At 36.8% G+C, this 14,241-nt stretch overlaps 1 protein-coding gene across 1 annotated transcript in view; it reads left to right on the top strand.

Moving 5' to 3' along the window:
• The window catches only part of EPB41L4A (erythrocyte membrane protein band 4.1 like 4A), a 194,507-nt gene that overhangs the window by 1,981 nt on the left and 178,285 nt on the right, over positions 1-14,241 (top strand). The window lies entirely within an intron of this gene.

The raw sequence follows: 14,241 nt of genomic DNA, 5'->3' as shown, positions 1-14,241 counted from the left end.
CTCTGGGATGTAGTTTCCTTATCTTAGAAAATGAGGGAGTTGATTGTATGATCTCTAAGGTCCTTTCCAGATTTAGGTCCTATTCTCCGAAACCATTATGTTTTCTCCTTCACTAGTCTTATGTGACTCAGAATAAATACTCATTTTCTCTTTCAGTTTTGAAACATCTAATAGGATATCATTGTCTTGATGAAAGAACCACTCATTTTTAATAGAACAAATTAACTTTTCTCAGGACTGTCTTCTGAGAAATGAAAATTTCAGGCTTTTAGGCCAGCACAGTTAGTCTTTGAATCTCAGGAAATCAATACTCTTTTCACAGGTTTTATGTATACTTGTGGGAAATGATTCCTAAATGCTAAACATCTTAGTGTTGATATTATTATTATTAAAAAGTGTTTAGGATTCAAATCTAATACGTGTGGTACTATTGCTGCTTAAAAAAAGCTGCAGTCACTACTGAGATACCTCATTAAATTAACCCTTTCTTTGGCAGAAAACAATTTGAGAACATCTTGTCCCTCGTTGCTATAGTGACTAAAGCAAAGGTAAAGACCACTATCTAATGGAGCTACTCTTAAATCCAATACAATAGGTTTCCTTGGGTAGTAAAACCTCTTTTCTGCTTCAATGAAGCTTATGCTAGTTGTACAGAAACAGAAAACCTTGACTTGCCAGTATGGAGAAACACTATATGATATACTATATTGGCCTAACAAATACATAAACAAAATTAATGACCCTTTGTGTGCTGAAAATGCCAATGTTTTCTTATGTTTTAAGGTTAAAAGATTAGAGTATCTGATCCAGAAACAACATGGACGTTTTTCCAGTCTCACATTTTCTAGTGTTAACTTTTTAAACTACGTATTTCATATGTGTGTATATACATACATATAGTGTATAAATATATATACATACATATATACATGTATATATATAATATATAGTGTTAACTTTTTAAACTGAATATCTCATATGTGGTGTATATGTATATATACACATATATTTGTCAGAAACACAGGGCTCTGATCTAATGGAATAATTTTGTGAAAGAAATGTGAGTCTAACACTGGATTTCATAATTGCTCTTAAAAACTTGATGGTGCTTATCTTGTACAGCAAACAGTTTGAAAATGGGTGAGTGATTCTAAAGCAATAAACTCTTTTGTAATACTGTTGCAAAATTTGGATATATGCCACATAGGTAAACAATAATTTAAGCAGGCTTTTGTTAGAAGTAATCACTTCTCAAAAGGCTTAGCCCATTGTAGTACCACAAAGCATGTCACAATTATTCTGATGGCCATATGTTTAACACAAATGTCTGCTGAAATAAAACACACGTTAGATTACTGCCATGAAAAGCATTTACTAAGTACGTACCTATGTATAGCAGTTATCTTTATGAAATATGTTTGTTTCCTGTAGATTGACACAAATTTTCTTCAACTTCTCCCCTATTTTATTTTGTAAATAAATTGTAGTTAGTGTTTTTGCTATATTTAATTAACTTATTAATTGGCTAAATTTTAAAGGTTAGGAGTTAAGAATTATTATTGTAGTTTTCGAATACATAATTTGCATGATAAAATATATAACTGGCTGGCACTTTAAAATATCTCATTTGAGCCTCATAACTACTCTGAGAAGTAGGTACTATTATTATCTGTTTTTTATAGTTGAGGAAACTGAGGCAAACAAGTTAAGTGACTTGCTCAAGGATTCACAAAGCTAGTAAGTATCTGAGGCTGGATTTGAATTCTAGGCTCAGTCCGCTCTATCACCTACCTGCCTCAATACCTCAATGCCTTAATACTATTGAGTGATTGTAATTCAGTAATTATAAGGCAAAGTAAAACTAATGACTATATGAATCAACTTAGCTTTATTTTCTGAACAGGAATTGACAATTTTCGAAGGATTCCCAAATATTCACAGTTTTGAAAAGGATCTACTTCTTGTGGGTAGTACAAAGACAAGCATTTGAATTAAAATTAGTAATATTTTCCCTCAAAAAAGTGAATTTTAGTGATTTCTCAAGTAGTTATTAAATAAATATGCTTATATCAAAGATCAAGTGAGGGTTTTTTCAGGATGGCAGAGAAATAATCATATTTGTAGGCAGTGGGAGGAGTAGGGACTTCATGAGAAATTGAAAATAAGTGATAGAATGGGAGTGACAGAGGGAGCAATCTGTTGGAAGAGATAGAATGGAATGGGATCATTTGAAGATGTAGAGGTAACCTTGGTAAACAGTATGGCCACTTTGTATGATATAGGGATAAAAGAGGTGTGGTAGAAGTTTTCTGAGTGATAGGAAATAAGGAAGAGGAGGTAACTAATACAAGCTTTTTTTTTTTAATTGAGTAGGGAGTGGGGGAGAGAGGAAGGGTACAAGGAGCTAAGGGGATCAGGAAAGCTTTCCTGAAGGTGGCCTTTAAGCTAAGTTTTTATGGAAGTAAGTGATTCTGAGAGATGAAGAAGAAGAGGGCATATCTTTCATATACAGGGGAGAAGTAGTGCAAAAGGCACAAAGATGGGGGATAGAATATCCAGTGTGAGAAACAAGAAGAAGGGGTCGGGTGGCTAGATTGTAGAGTGTGTGAAGAGGATTAACGTATAGTAAAGCTGAATTAGTTAGTAGATTATGACCAGGTTGTGAAGAGTTTGAAATACCATGGATAGGAGTTTCTATTTGATCTTAGAAGTAATTAAGAACTGTTAGATTTTATTGAATTGGGACAGTTACATATTGAACAAAGATAACTCCTATATTTTTGAAAGTATATAATTACTCTTGATTTGTTGTTCCCCCAAACCACTAGCTAAATACACATAGAGGTACAACCACCTTTAATAGATTCCTAGAAAATAATTTATAAAATGAATTTCTGCAAACAAAATTATATTTTCCCATTGACTTGTTTTGAAATTGAGAATATTTTCTTGGAAAATATTTTATTCTAGAGACATAGCAGTTTTCTACTGCAGTTAATCCAGAATTTCAGTGTTGTAAGGGACAGCTGGAATTTTTCCTTACATCAGCGAAATGAAGTCATTAACTATGGGGTCAAGAAGAACAAATAAAATTCTTTTTCTACATGAGATCCCTTTAGATACTTAAACACCAGCTATCCTTTCCCTAACGCTGTTCTATTTTTCATGCTGAACATCCCTAGTCCTTTCAAATCAATCATTCAATAAACATTTATTAAGTGACAACTTTGTGTCAGGCCCTGGAGATACAAAGAGTCAAAAGATAGTCCTTGCTCTCAAGAGCTGACACTCTAATGATAATTCTTAAGGGATAAGGATTCCAGGCCCTTAACCATCCTGGTCATTTGGTTGTTCTCAAGGTTATCAATGCTCTTAAACTGTAGTGAAAACAAGTACTGTCACCTTCTTCCTGAAAGCTCTGCTCTTCTAACTGCAGCCCACGCTCATATCAGCTTGTTTGGCTGCTTCCCGGTGAGTCTGTGGTTCTCTCCTCTTGTACTATTACATTTATTATTTGAATGATGTTAGACTTTATGTTCGTGCCTCTTGGTTTCACGTTGATAGATTCAGTTCTATATTCTAGCCCCATGAACTCCAAATTTTTGATTAGGTACCCCTGTCAGTGAAACAATTTCGAGCATGCACCCAAATATATGTACATTTACTTATTTATAAATAATTCCATGTACTGAAGTGCCAATAATTATGTATACTATAATAGAAAATTTAAAAGCATGAGATAAAGATGAATAATTGGTTATCATAGAGTCAATAATGAGCCGCTAAAGTTTACTGAGTAGGAGATAATTCAGTTTGAATGTCTTAGGAAGAATCTGAAGATCACCTGGCAGGATAAGGTACTGGACACTGAGGTCCTTTCTCAAACTAAGCTGCCAAGCATTCAAACTGTACTCCAATGGGCTGGCCATATTGTTTGAATGGCTAAGTGTATGCCTGCCTAAAAGACTTCTATGGAGAAATTACACAAGGCAAGTAGTAACGTGGTAGTCTGAAGAAGCAGTACAAGTATGCTCTCAAGGTCTCTCTGAAGAACTTTGAAATTGATTGCGTGACATGGGAGACACTGGAAAAGGACCATTCAGCATGGCATGCCCACATCAAAGAATGCACTGTGCTCTATAAGCAAAGCAGAATGAAGTAGCTCAAAAGGAATGTGAGATGCACAAATTTAGAGAATCTATCCCAAATGTTCATATAGACTCTTTGTGCCTGACCTGTGATGGAGCATTCTGAGCTCGTATTGGTCAGATCAGCCACAGCCACTGTAACTTGACTCTAACATAGTGATGTCATTTTAGTCTCTTCGAGAATGCAGGACAACAACCAACCACCGAGTAGGGGGTGATGTAGTCAGACCTGCGTTTTAGGAAAATTTTTGGCTGCTGTCTGGAGGATGGATTAGGGTAGGGAAAGACCAGTTAGGAGGCTATTCCAATGGTTCAGGCTAATAAGGTGGTAATTGTGTGAGTTGAAAGAAGAGGGTAATATGAGAATTGATCCTATGGATATAAAATGACAAGATGTGAGTGAGAGTGCAGAGTTCATGATAACACTGAAATTCGGCACTTAAGTGATTAGAAGGCTGGAAGTGCCTTCAATTATAATAGGGAAATTCAGAAGAGGGGTGGGTTTAGGAAAGCAAGACGATGTTATGAGTGCTATAGAAATTGACACCTGCCTTTGTTCATCCTGTGCAACTCATTGTCTCACTGAAAATGAAAGTGGTAGGGGGATGGGATGAGTAAGGTTCTCACTCTACAAGTTCAGAACCCACCCAGTGGGGAAGGTTACAAGTACCACAGGGAGTGAGGGGTGATTTTGTCTGCATAGTGGCTGGTGCTGCTGTAGCGGTTAAATTATAACTGCTCACAGGGCCAGATACCCACTTGGGGAAGGAACAGGTTGAGAACATGCATGACCACAGTGGAAAGGGTGGAGAAAGAGGAACATTGGCTGATAATAGATTGGTTTTTGTAGGGAGGGTAGGATGAGACTCTTCTTTCCATTCCTCCAGCTGATGGATCACACATCCCTTGGGCTCAAGGATGGGCCCTCTAGGGGACTAGAACCTCCACTTTGTAGATGACTATTCTAGTCTTTCGAGTCTTTTTTTCTGGATCCTAAATCTGTTATCCAGTGCATTCACTGTCCTGCCCAGGTTTATGATATGTGCAAGTTTGATAAACATGCCAAAAATCCAAGTCATTGATAAAAATGTTAAACCATGTAGGGCCAAGCACAGCTTCCTGGATATTGCATTGGAGACCTCCTTCCAAGTTGACTTTGGGACTGGACATTCAACCACTTAGAAATCATTTAACTGTATTATCTAGGCTACATATCTTTTTTTTCTACATGAATATTATGAGACAATGTCAAATGCTTTGCTAATCTGTGGCATTCTCTACTTTATTAATCCTATCAAAAGAAAAAAATTAGTTTGACATGATCTATTCTTAAGGAAAAGCATGTTTTTTCCCCAATGAATGACTCAATAATTGCCATTTCTTTGCAAAGAAACTACATCTTTGGTATTCTAGAATTTTACCAAGAATAGAAGTCAGATTTGTTAGCTATTCTTTGTAGACTCTATTCTCTATCTTTTGTTTTTAAAAAAGCAGGACATTTATTCTTCCATTCTATAATACCTCTCCCATTCTCTAAGAACTTCGAAAGATCATTGCAAGATGATTTCAGAAAAACCTGGAAAGATTACATAAACTGATGCAGAGTGAAGTGAGCAGAACCAGGAGAACATTGTACGCAGTAACAGCAATATTTATGATAACAACTGTAAACGACTTAGCTAATCTATCAACAATGATCCAAGACAATTCCAAAGGATTCATGATGAAAAATGCTATCTGACTCCAGAGATAGAACTGATATATGAATACAGACTGAAGGATACTATTTTCTCTTCTTTCCTCCCTCCCTCCCTCTCTCTCTCTTTCTCTCTCTCTCTCTCTCACGATTTTCTTCCATAAAATGACTAATATGGAAATATGTTTTACATGACTGCACATATATAACTTAGATTGTTTATCATCTCAGGGAGGGAGATGGGGAAGGAAGAAAGGATAGAATTTGAAATTCAAAACAAAAAAAGAATGTTAAAAGTTGTTTCTACATGTAATTAGGGGAAAAAATAAAATATTTTTAAAAAGCAAGCAAGAAAAGAAAAATCACTGAAGGTAATTCAGCACTTCTCACTAGTTAATCTGTTTGGTTTTGATTCCATCAATATCATGCTTTCCATACCCCACTCCACCCTACTCCACCCCCTCACCTCCAGAATAAGTTCATCAGCAGGAAACTCATCGACTTTGGGCCTTCGACTTGACTACTCCTATCTCATCAACGTCTTCAGCTGCCTGTGCCCCTATGATGGAAAGACTGGTTGTTGTTGTTGTTGAGGGTGGAGCAAAAGAACTTCTTACAAAGCCTCAGTTTGGGCAGCTAGGTATATAGAGCACCAGGCCTGGAATCAGGAAGACCTAAGTTCAAATCTGGCCTCAGACACTTACTACCTATGTGACCCTGGGCAAATGACTTAGCCCTATTTGCCTCAGTTTCCTCATCTGTAAGATACTGAAGAAATTAGTAATCTATTACACATTTGTGACAGTAAATTTGAAGTTGGAGTTGGAGTTGGAGAAGGAAATGGCAAACTACTTCAGTGCTTTTGCCAGGAAAACCCCAGATAGGGTGAAGAATTGGAGATGGTGGAACAAACAACAGAAGACTCTAACAACAACAATAGAATTTCCAGCCAACTCATCCACCTCCCACTGGCTGCACTGGCTTCAACTCCACAGTATCTTGTCTCAGAGCAGGGTCCCCAGTGAGGGCCCTTATTCCATTTTCAGCTTCCTTTTGGGTATTATCTTCCTGAATTAACTTGTAAGTTTCTTGAGGGAAAGGACTCTTGTTTCCTATTTGTATCTCTAGAGCTTAGCACAGTGTCTGGCACATACTAGGTACTTAATAAATGTTGATTATATTGTAAGAATCATGTATCTTAAGTCTCTTAAGTAACTGAGCTGTAGTTCATCTGGGCCATTCATTAAATAAATTCATTAAAAGAATATAATATACAGAAAATAATAATGTTCAATGTAAGGCACAAAGTAAAAACATAAAATTAGAAAATACACGCCATTTAGATTGCCTTAAAACCCAAGTTTACGTAAGATGAAAGCCTTTGGTGATTAAGTATTGTTTTCTACTTTATATCAGTTGTTTATTCAAGTAAGAGTTTCTGTAAGGCTGAGGTTGAGTTCTTAATACTTTAAGAAATGTTTTCTCTGTTGATTTAAAAAAAATTGAGGGAGACAGGTATCCTTTGTAGATTCTTTATATTAGGGCAGGAGTAGGGAACCTGCAACCTCAAGGCCACATGTGGCCTCGAATTTGGATTCAGTCAAAGGCCCCCACTTGAAGACCTAGAGGGCCACATGTGGCCTTGAAGCCTGCAGGTTCCCCACTCCTGTAGTAGGGAAAAATGGCAATATATAGGATATATACTATATATTGGATATAGCCTTGAACCGTTCCTGTGGGCCATCTAGGTTAGTAAGATTTTTTAAGGAACAAAGAACTTAACATAGCCTGATTATGATTTAACTAGTTTCCAAATTTACTGTCACAAATGTGTAATAGATTACTAATTTCCTTAGTATCTTAACAGATGAGAATAGCAACCTTTAGTCCTCTGAAGAATAAGTGTAGTAAAGAACCACTGAGACACTTGCTTTTCCTCCAGAAGCACTGAACTGAATTAATGAAACCAGCAAGCCAGAAATCCATTAACTTTTAAATAAAAATTGCCTCTTAGCCCAAGATTTCTGAAATAACATTACTGTCAGTCATTTCCATAGCTTTCAGGGAATGGAAACTTCCTATTACAAGATCGAAGAAAAGAGCATTATTTGCTTCTTTTTATGTAAATTAAAAATTGTTCTAAACTTTATATAGCAGAGGATGGCAATTTTCGTGAGCCATAGCAAGGATGTAGTGGGAAAAATATTCTCCTGAATTTGGAATCACAGGTGTACAGGCTTTGACTCCTTCTATTTGGAGTCCCAGGACCTACATGACCTTGGACAAGTATTACACTGTGAAGAAAAGCAACAAATTTTAGGCAAATAAAATATCTACAGTATAACTGGTATAATTGTTAGAATCAGAAAAAAAACAACCTATCAAATTTGATGGGAAATGAATATGTGTAACTACTGTCCAAAAAAGTAATCCATAGGAAATGCCTTATTTTCAGATCTGTTGCCAGGTTTCTGCTATTCTCACACCTCGATTGGGCGTAACATATGGTGCTACAAGGAATGATCAAATGCTGTGCCATTAAATAGCTTATTATAGGTTTTATCAGTTAAAAAGGAGTAAAAAAAATATAGATGTTAATTAGATGAGGTCAGGTCAAAACCAAAAAAAAAAAATAGCAGATCATTTTTCCTTCTTCTAGTCTTGAATAGGCATTTATGTTTATGAATCACAGGATAATAACTTCAGAGTTGGAAGTCCCATAGGAGTCTTCTAATATAACCCCTTTCATCTTTTAAAAGAAGACAAAAAGGTCCAATTAGGTTAAATGACTTGCCCAAGGCCACACCCACTACTGGATGATCACCTTGTCATGGCAAAAGGGTTTGTGTAGCTCAGTGAAACTATGAACCCTGCCTTGCAGGGTTACCCAAGATGGACAGGTCATAGTGGGGAGTTCTGACAAAAGGTGATCCACTGGAGAAGGAAAAGGCAAACCTCTCCAGTGTTTTTGCAAAGAAAATTCCATGGACAGTATTAAAATGGTAAAATATGTGACACCAGAAGATGAGCCTCACAGGTCAGAAGGTATGCAACATGCTACTGGGGAAGAGCAGAGGACAATCAAAAGTGGTTCCAGTACTAATGAAATGGTTGTGCCAAAGCTGAAAGGAAGCTCAGCTGCAGATATGTCTGGTGACAAAAGGAGAGTCTGATGCTGTTAAGATCAGTATTGCACAGGAACCTGGAATGTAAGATCTATGAACCAGGGTAAGCTGGATGTGGTCAAACAGGAGATGGAAAGATTAAACATTGACATCTTGGCTATCAGTGAAATCAAACAGACAGGAGAGCGCATAAATTTAATTCAAGTAATCATTACATCTACTACTGTGGGCAAGAATACCTTAGAAGAAAGGGAGTAGCCCTCATAGTCAACAAAAGGGTGAGAAAAGTGTTCTGGGGTATAATCTCAAAAATGACAGAATAATGTCTGTTTGAATCCAAGGCACACTATTCAACATCACAGTAATACAAGTCTATGCTCCAACCACTGATGCTGAAGAGGCCAAAGTTGATAAATTTTTATGAAGACCTACATCTTCTAGAAACAACATCCAAAGAAGTTGTCACATTCAGCATAGGGGATTGGAGTGCTAAATAGGAAATCAAAAAAATAATTGGAATAACAGGCAAGTTTGGCCTTGGAATATAAAATGAAGCAAGGTTTTGTCAAGATATCTCTTTTTCAATAACCCAAAAGGCAATTCTACATATGGACATCACCAGATATCAATATTGAAAGCAGATTGATTATATACTTTGCAGCCAAAGGTGGAGAAACTATATACAGTCAGTTAAAACAAGACCTGGAGCTGACTGTGGCTCAGATCATGAGCTTCTTATTGCAAAATTCAGACTTAAATTGAAGAAATTAAGGAAAACCCATCATACTATGGCCTGAATAGTATCCCTTATGAATATAAGGTGGAAGTGATGAATAGATTTAAGGGATTAGATTTGGCAGATAGACTGCCTGAAGAACTATGACAGAAGTTTGAAATATTGTACAGGAGGCAGCAATAAAAGACATCTCCCTTCTCCTCCCCCCAAAAGAAGAGCAAGAAAGCAAAATGGCTGATGAGACTTAACAAATAGCTGAGGAAAGAAGGAAAACAAAAAGGTAAAGAAGAAAGGGAAAGTATACCCAACTGAATGCAGAATTCCAGAAAATAACAAGGAGAGTTGAGGTTTTCTTAAATGAGCAATGCAAAGAAGTAGAAGAAAACAATAGAATAGGAAGAATGAGAGATGTCTTTCAGAAAATTAGAGATATCAAGGGAATGTTTCATGCGCAAATGGGCATGATAAAAGACAAAAATGGTAGAGACAACAAAAATGGAAGAGATTAAAAAGGTGACAAGAATATACAGAAGAACTATGCAAGATAGATCTTAACATCACTGATAAACCAAGATTGTGTTGTTGCTGATCTAGAGCCAGACATCATGGAGAATGAAGTCAAGTGGGCTGTAGGAAACATTGCTAACAATAAGCCTAGTGGAGGTAACATAATTCCAGCTAAGCTATTTAAAATGCTAAAAGATGATGCTGTTAAAGTGCTGCACTCAATATTCTAGCAAATTTGGAAAACTCAGTGACTTCTGGATTGGAAAATAACAGTTTATGTCCCAATTCTAAAGAGGGGCAATGCCAATAAATATTCAATTTACCAAAGAATTGCATTCATTTCGTATGCTAGCAAGGTCGTGCTTAAGATTCTGCAAGCTAGCCTTTAGCAATATGTGAACCAAGAATTATCAGAACAGGCTGGTTTTCAAAAAGGCGGAGGAACTAGAAACCAAATTGCCAACATTTATTGGATTATGGAGAAAGCAAGGGAGTTCCAGAAAAACAAAAAAAAAAAACAACAAAAAATCAACTTCTACTTCATTGACTGCAGTAAAGCCTTTGACTGTGTGGATCACAACCAAATGTGCCAAGTCCTCAAAGAGATGGAAGAACCAGATCATCTTATGTCTCCTGAGGAACCTGTATGTGAGCCAAGAAGCAATAGTTAGAACTGAACGTGGAACAACTGATTGGTTTAAGATTGGAAGAGTAGTACAAGGCTAGATATTACCTTATTTATTAACTTATATGCAGTTATTATTCCATCATTTCAGTCATTCTGCTGTGTCCAACTATTTATGATCTCATTTGGGGTTTTCTTGGCAAAGATAATGGAGTGGTTTGCCATTTCCTTCTGCTCATTTTACAGGTGAGAAAACTGAAGTTAATAGGGGTAAGTGACTTGCCTAAGGTCACACAGCTAAGTATCTGAGACCAGAATTGAACTCAGTAAGATCAGTCTTCTTGACTCTAGGCCCAGCACGCTATCCACTGCACCACCTATATGAAGAGTACATATGCAGAGTACACCATGCAGAACACCAGGTTGGGTGAATCAAAAGCCAGAATTAAGTTTATAGGGAGAAATACCACCAGTCTCAGATATGTGGATGATACCACTCTGGTGGCAGTAAGTGAAGAAGAACTAAGAAGCTTCTTTTTAAAAAATTTTTATATTTTATTTTTAAAATTTAATTTATTTTTAGTTTACAACATTCAATTCCATAAGCTTTTGAGTTCCAAATTTTCTCCCCTTTCCTTCCCTCCCTCCTCCCCACGATGGCATATAATCTGATATAGTATATACATGTACATTCTGATATAGTTTATATATACATATATATATATATTCACATTAAACATTTTCATATTAGTCATGTTGCAAAGAAGAATTATAACCAATGGAATGAACCACAAGAAAGAAGGAACAAAACAAAAAAGAGAGAGAGCGCGCAAATAGCATGCTTCCATCTGCATTCAGACTTTGTAATTCTTTCTCTGGATGTGGATGGCGTTTTCCATCATGAGCCTTTTCAAGTTGTCTTAGATCCTTGCATTGCTGAAAAGAGCCAAGTCTATCAAAGTTAGTCATCGCACAATGGGGCTCTAACTGTGTACATTGTTCTCCTGGTTCTGCTGATTTCACTCAGCATCAGTTCATATAAGTCTTTCCAGGTTTTTCTGAAGTCAGCCTGCTCACCATTTCTTATAGCACAGTAGTATTCCAGTGCTTTCATATCTCACAACTTGTTCAGCCATTCCCCAGCTGATGGGCATCCCCTCAATTTCAGTTCTTTGCCACCACAAAAAGAGCTGCTATATATATATTTGTACATGTGGGTTCTTTTCTCATTTGTATGATCTCTTTGGGATATAGCCCTACAAGTGGTAATGCAGGGTCAAAGGGTTTGCACATTTTTCTAGTCCTTTGGGCATAGTTCCAAGTTGCTCTCCAAAGTGACTGGATCAGTTCACAACTCCACCAACAATGCATTAGTGTTCCAATTTTCCTGTTTTTTCATGTTAGCCAATGTGACAGGTGTGATGTGGTACCTAAGAGTTGTTTTGATTTGCATTTCTCTAGTCAATAGTAATTTAGAGCATTTTTTCATGTGACTATAGATAGCTTTAATTTCTTCCTCTGAAAACTGCTCATATCCTTTGACCATTTATCAATTGGGAAATGACTTGTATTCTTACAAATTCTACTCTGTTCTCTATGTATTTTAGAAATGAGGCCTTTATCCAAGATACTGGTTGTAAAATTTTTTTCCCAGTTTTCTGCTTCCCTCCTAATCTTGGTTGCATTGGCTTTGTACAAAAACTTTTCAATTTAATGTAATCAAAATTATCCATTTTGCATTTCATAATGTTCTCTATCTCTTGTTTGGTCATAAATTCTTCCATTCTCCATAAATCTGACAGGTAAACTATTTGTTTTTCTTGATGAGGGTAAAAGAGGAGAGTGTAAAAGCTGGCTTGAAACTGAACATAAAAAAACCCAACAACTAATATCCTGGCAACTGGTTCCATCAGTTCCTGGCAAATAAAAGGAGAAGAAATGGAAACAGTGTCACATTTTATATTCTTGGGTTCAAATATTGCTGCAGACAGCAACAGCAACCAGGAAATTAAAAGATCCTTGCTCCCTGGAAGAAATGCTATGGCAAATCCAGACAGCATACTAAAAAGCAGAGACATCACCTTGCCACTAATAAAGGTCCACATAGTAAAAACTTTTTTCAAGTGGCAATATCTGGCTGTGAGAGTTCGGCTATAAGGAAAGCTGAGCACTGCAGAATCAATGCTTTTGCATTGTGGTGTTGGAAAAGACTTTTGAGAGTCCCTTGGAGAGCGAGATCAAATCAGTTAATACTTAATGAAATTAACTCAAACTATTCACTGGAAGGTCAAATACTGAAGCTGAAGCTTAAATACTTTGTCCTCATAATGAGAAGAAAGGGCTCATTGGAAAAGTTTAGGTCAACTGAGAGAGTTCCATCTATGGTGTTGATTGGAACAGAATTCTGATTCTCTCTACAGAGTTCTTTGATTTTAGTATTCTCTAGTTTCATCTACAGCTTTAAAGAAGGTAAACTTCTCAGGGGTACATTGTTACCTACTCTTCTGTATGATTTGAGAGGGAGAAATAGATTTTGCATTTGTTGTACTGCAAGCTGTGCTTTTTAGGGAAGCAGCTTTGCTTGACTAGAAGCTGATAGGAGGAAAAAAGAATTCTGTTATGTGAACAGCTGACTGGGCCAACCTGAGCAGTTTTGCAATTCTCAATGTCATTGTTGATATATAATATAAATTTAAGCTTTAATAGGTTAAAACTGTCATAATACTCTTAGGACACCCTGTATATTTGCTGAAAGAGTAGTACACTTTCTCAGCAAAAGGAACTTGTGACTTCAATGCTCAAGATCAGAAGAAAGTCTTTCAATAAGAGAGTAATAAATTCACAGATAAGTGATTTCATGTAGTGTAGATTATTTTTGAAAAGCACCAGGAATGTTAAAACTTGGAATCCAGGGTCCCCACTCATCTACCTTCCATGAATTGGTGTTTTTTAGGTGGACTGTGATAGTTTGGTTAGTCCTGAATTTACCTTTTATTGATTACATTTTGTGTTTAAGAATTAACGGTGTTATGGTGGCTGATTAAATGAAAATGAAAGCATATCAGTGGGGGCTCAGGAACTATGGTGGTGAGTAGTATGAGTTTATTCCCTAGACGCCATAGTTACTCCTAGGATCCAGAAAGAGTAAGTTGTAGCTGTATTATTGGGGCTATGGCTAGTTTCATCCCGGGAAACCCTCTATACCTGCTAGTGTGAGTGCAGGTTGGGTGAATGAGCCAGCCCAGAGAGAGGGAGAAAAGGGAGAATGGGTCCCATGCCCATTGCTACACTGCCCAGGTGGGTAGATTCAAAGCTATGCCTGGGCAACAGTTATCAATAGCTTAGATAAAGACATAGATGGTATACTCATCAGATTTGCAATTGACAAAACTGGGAGGTATATT

Source organism: Trichosurus vulpecula, chromosome 1 (assembly GCF_011100635.1).
Source record: "Trichosurus vulpecula isolate mTriVul1 chromosome 1, mTriVul1.pri, whole genome shotgun sequence".
Taxonomy (NCBI): Eukaryota; Metazoa; Chordata; class Mammalia; order Diprotodontia; family Phalangeridae; genus Trichosurus; species Trichosurus vulpecula.
Note: the sequence above shows the minus strand (reverse complement) of the source record. Positions and strands in the feature narration are given on the sequence as shown.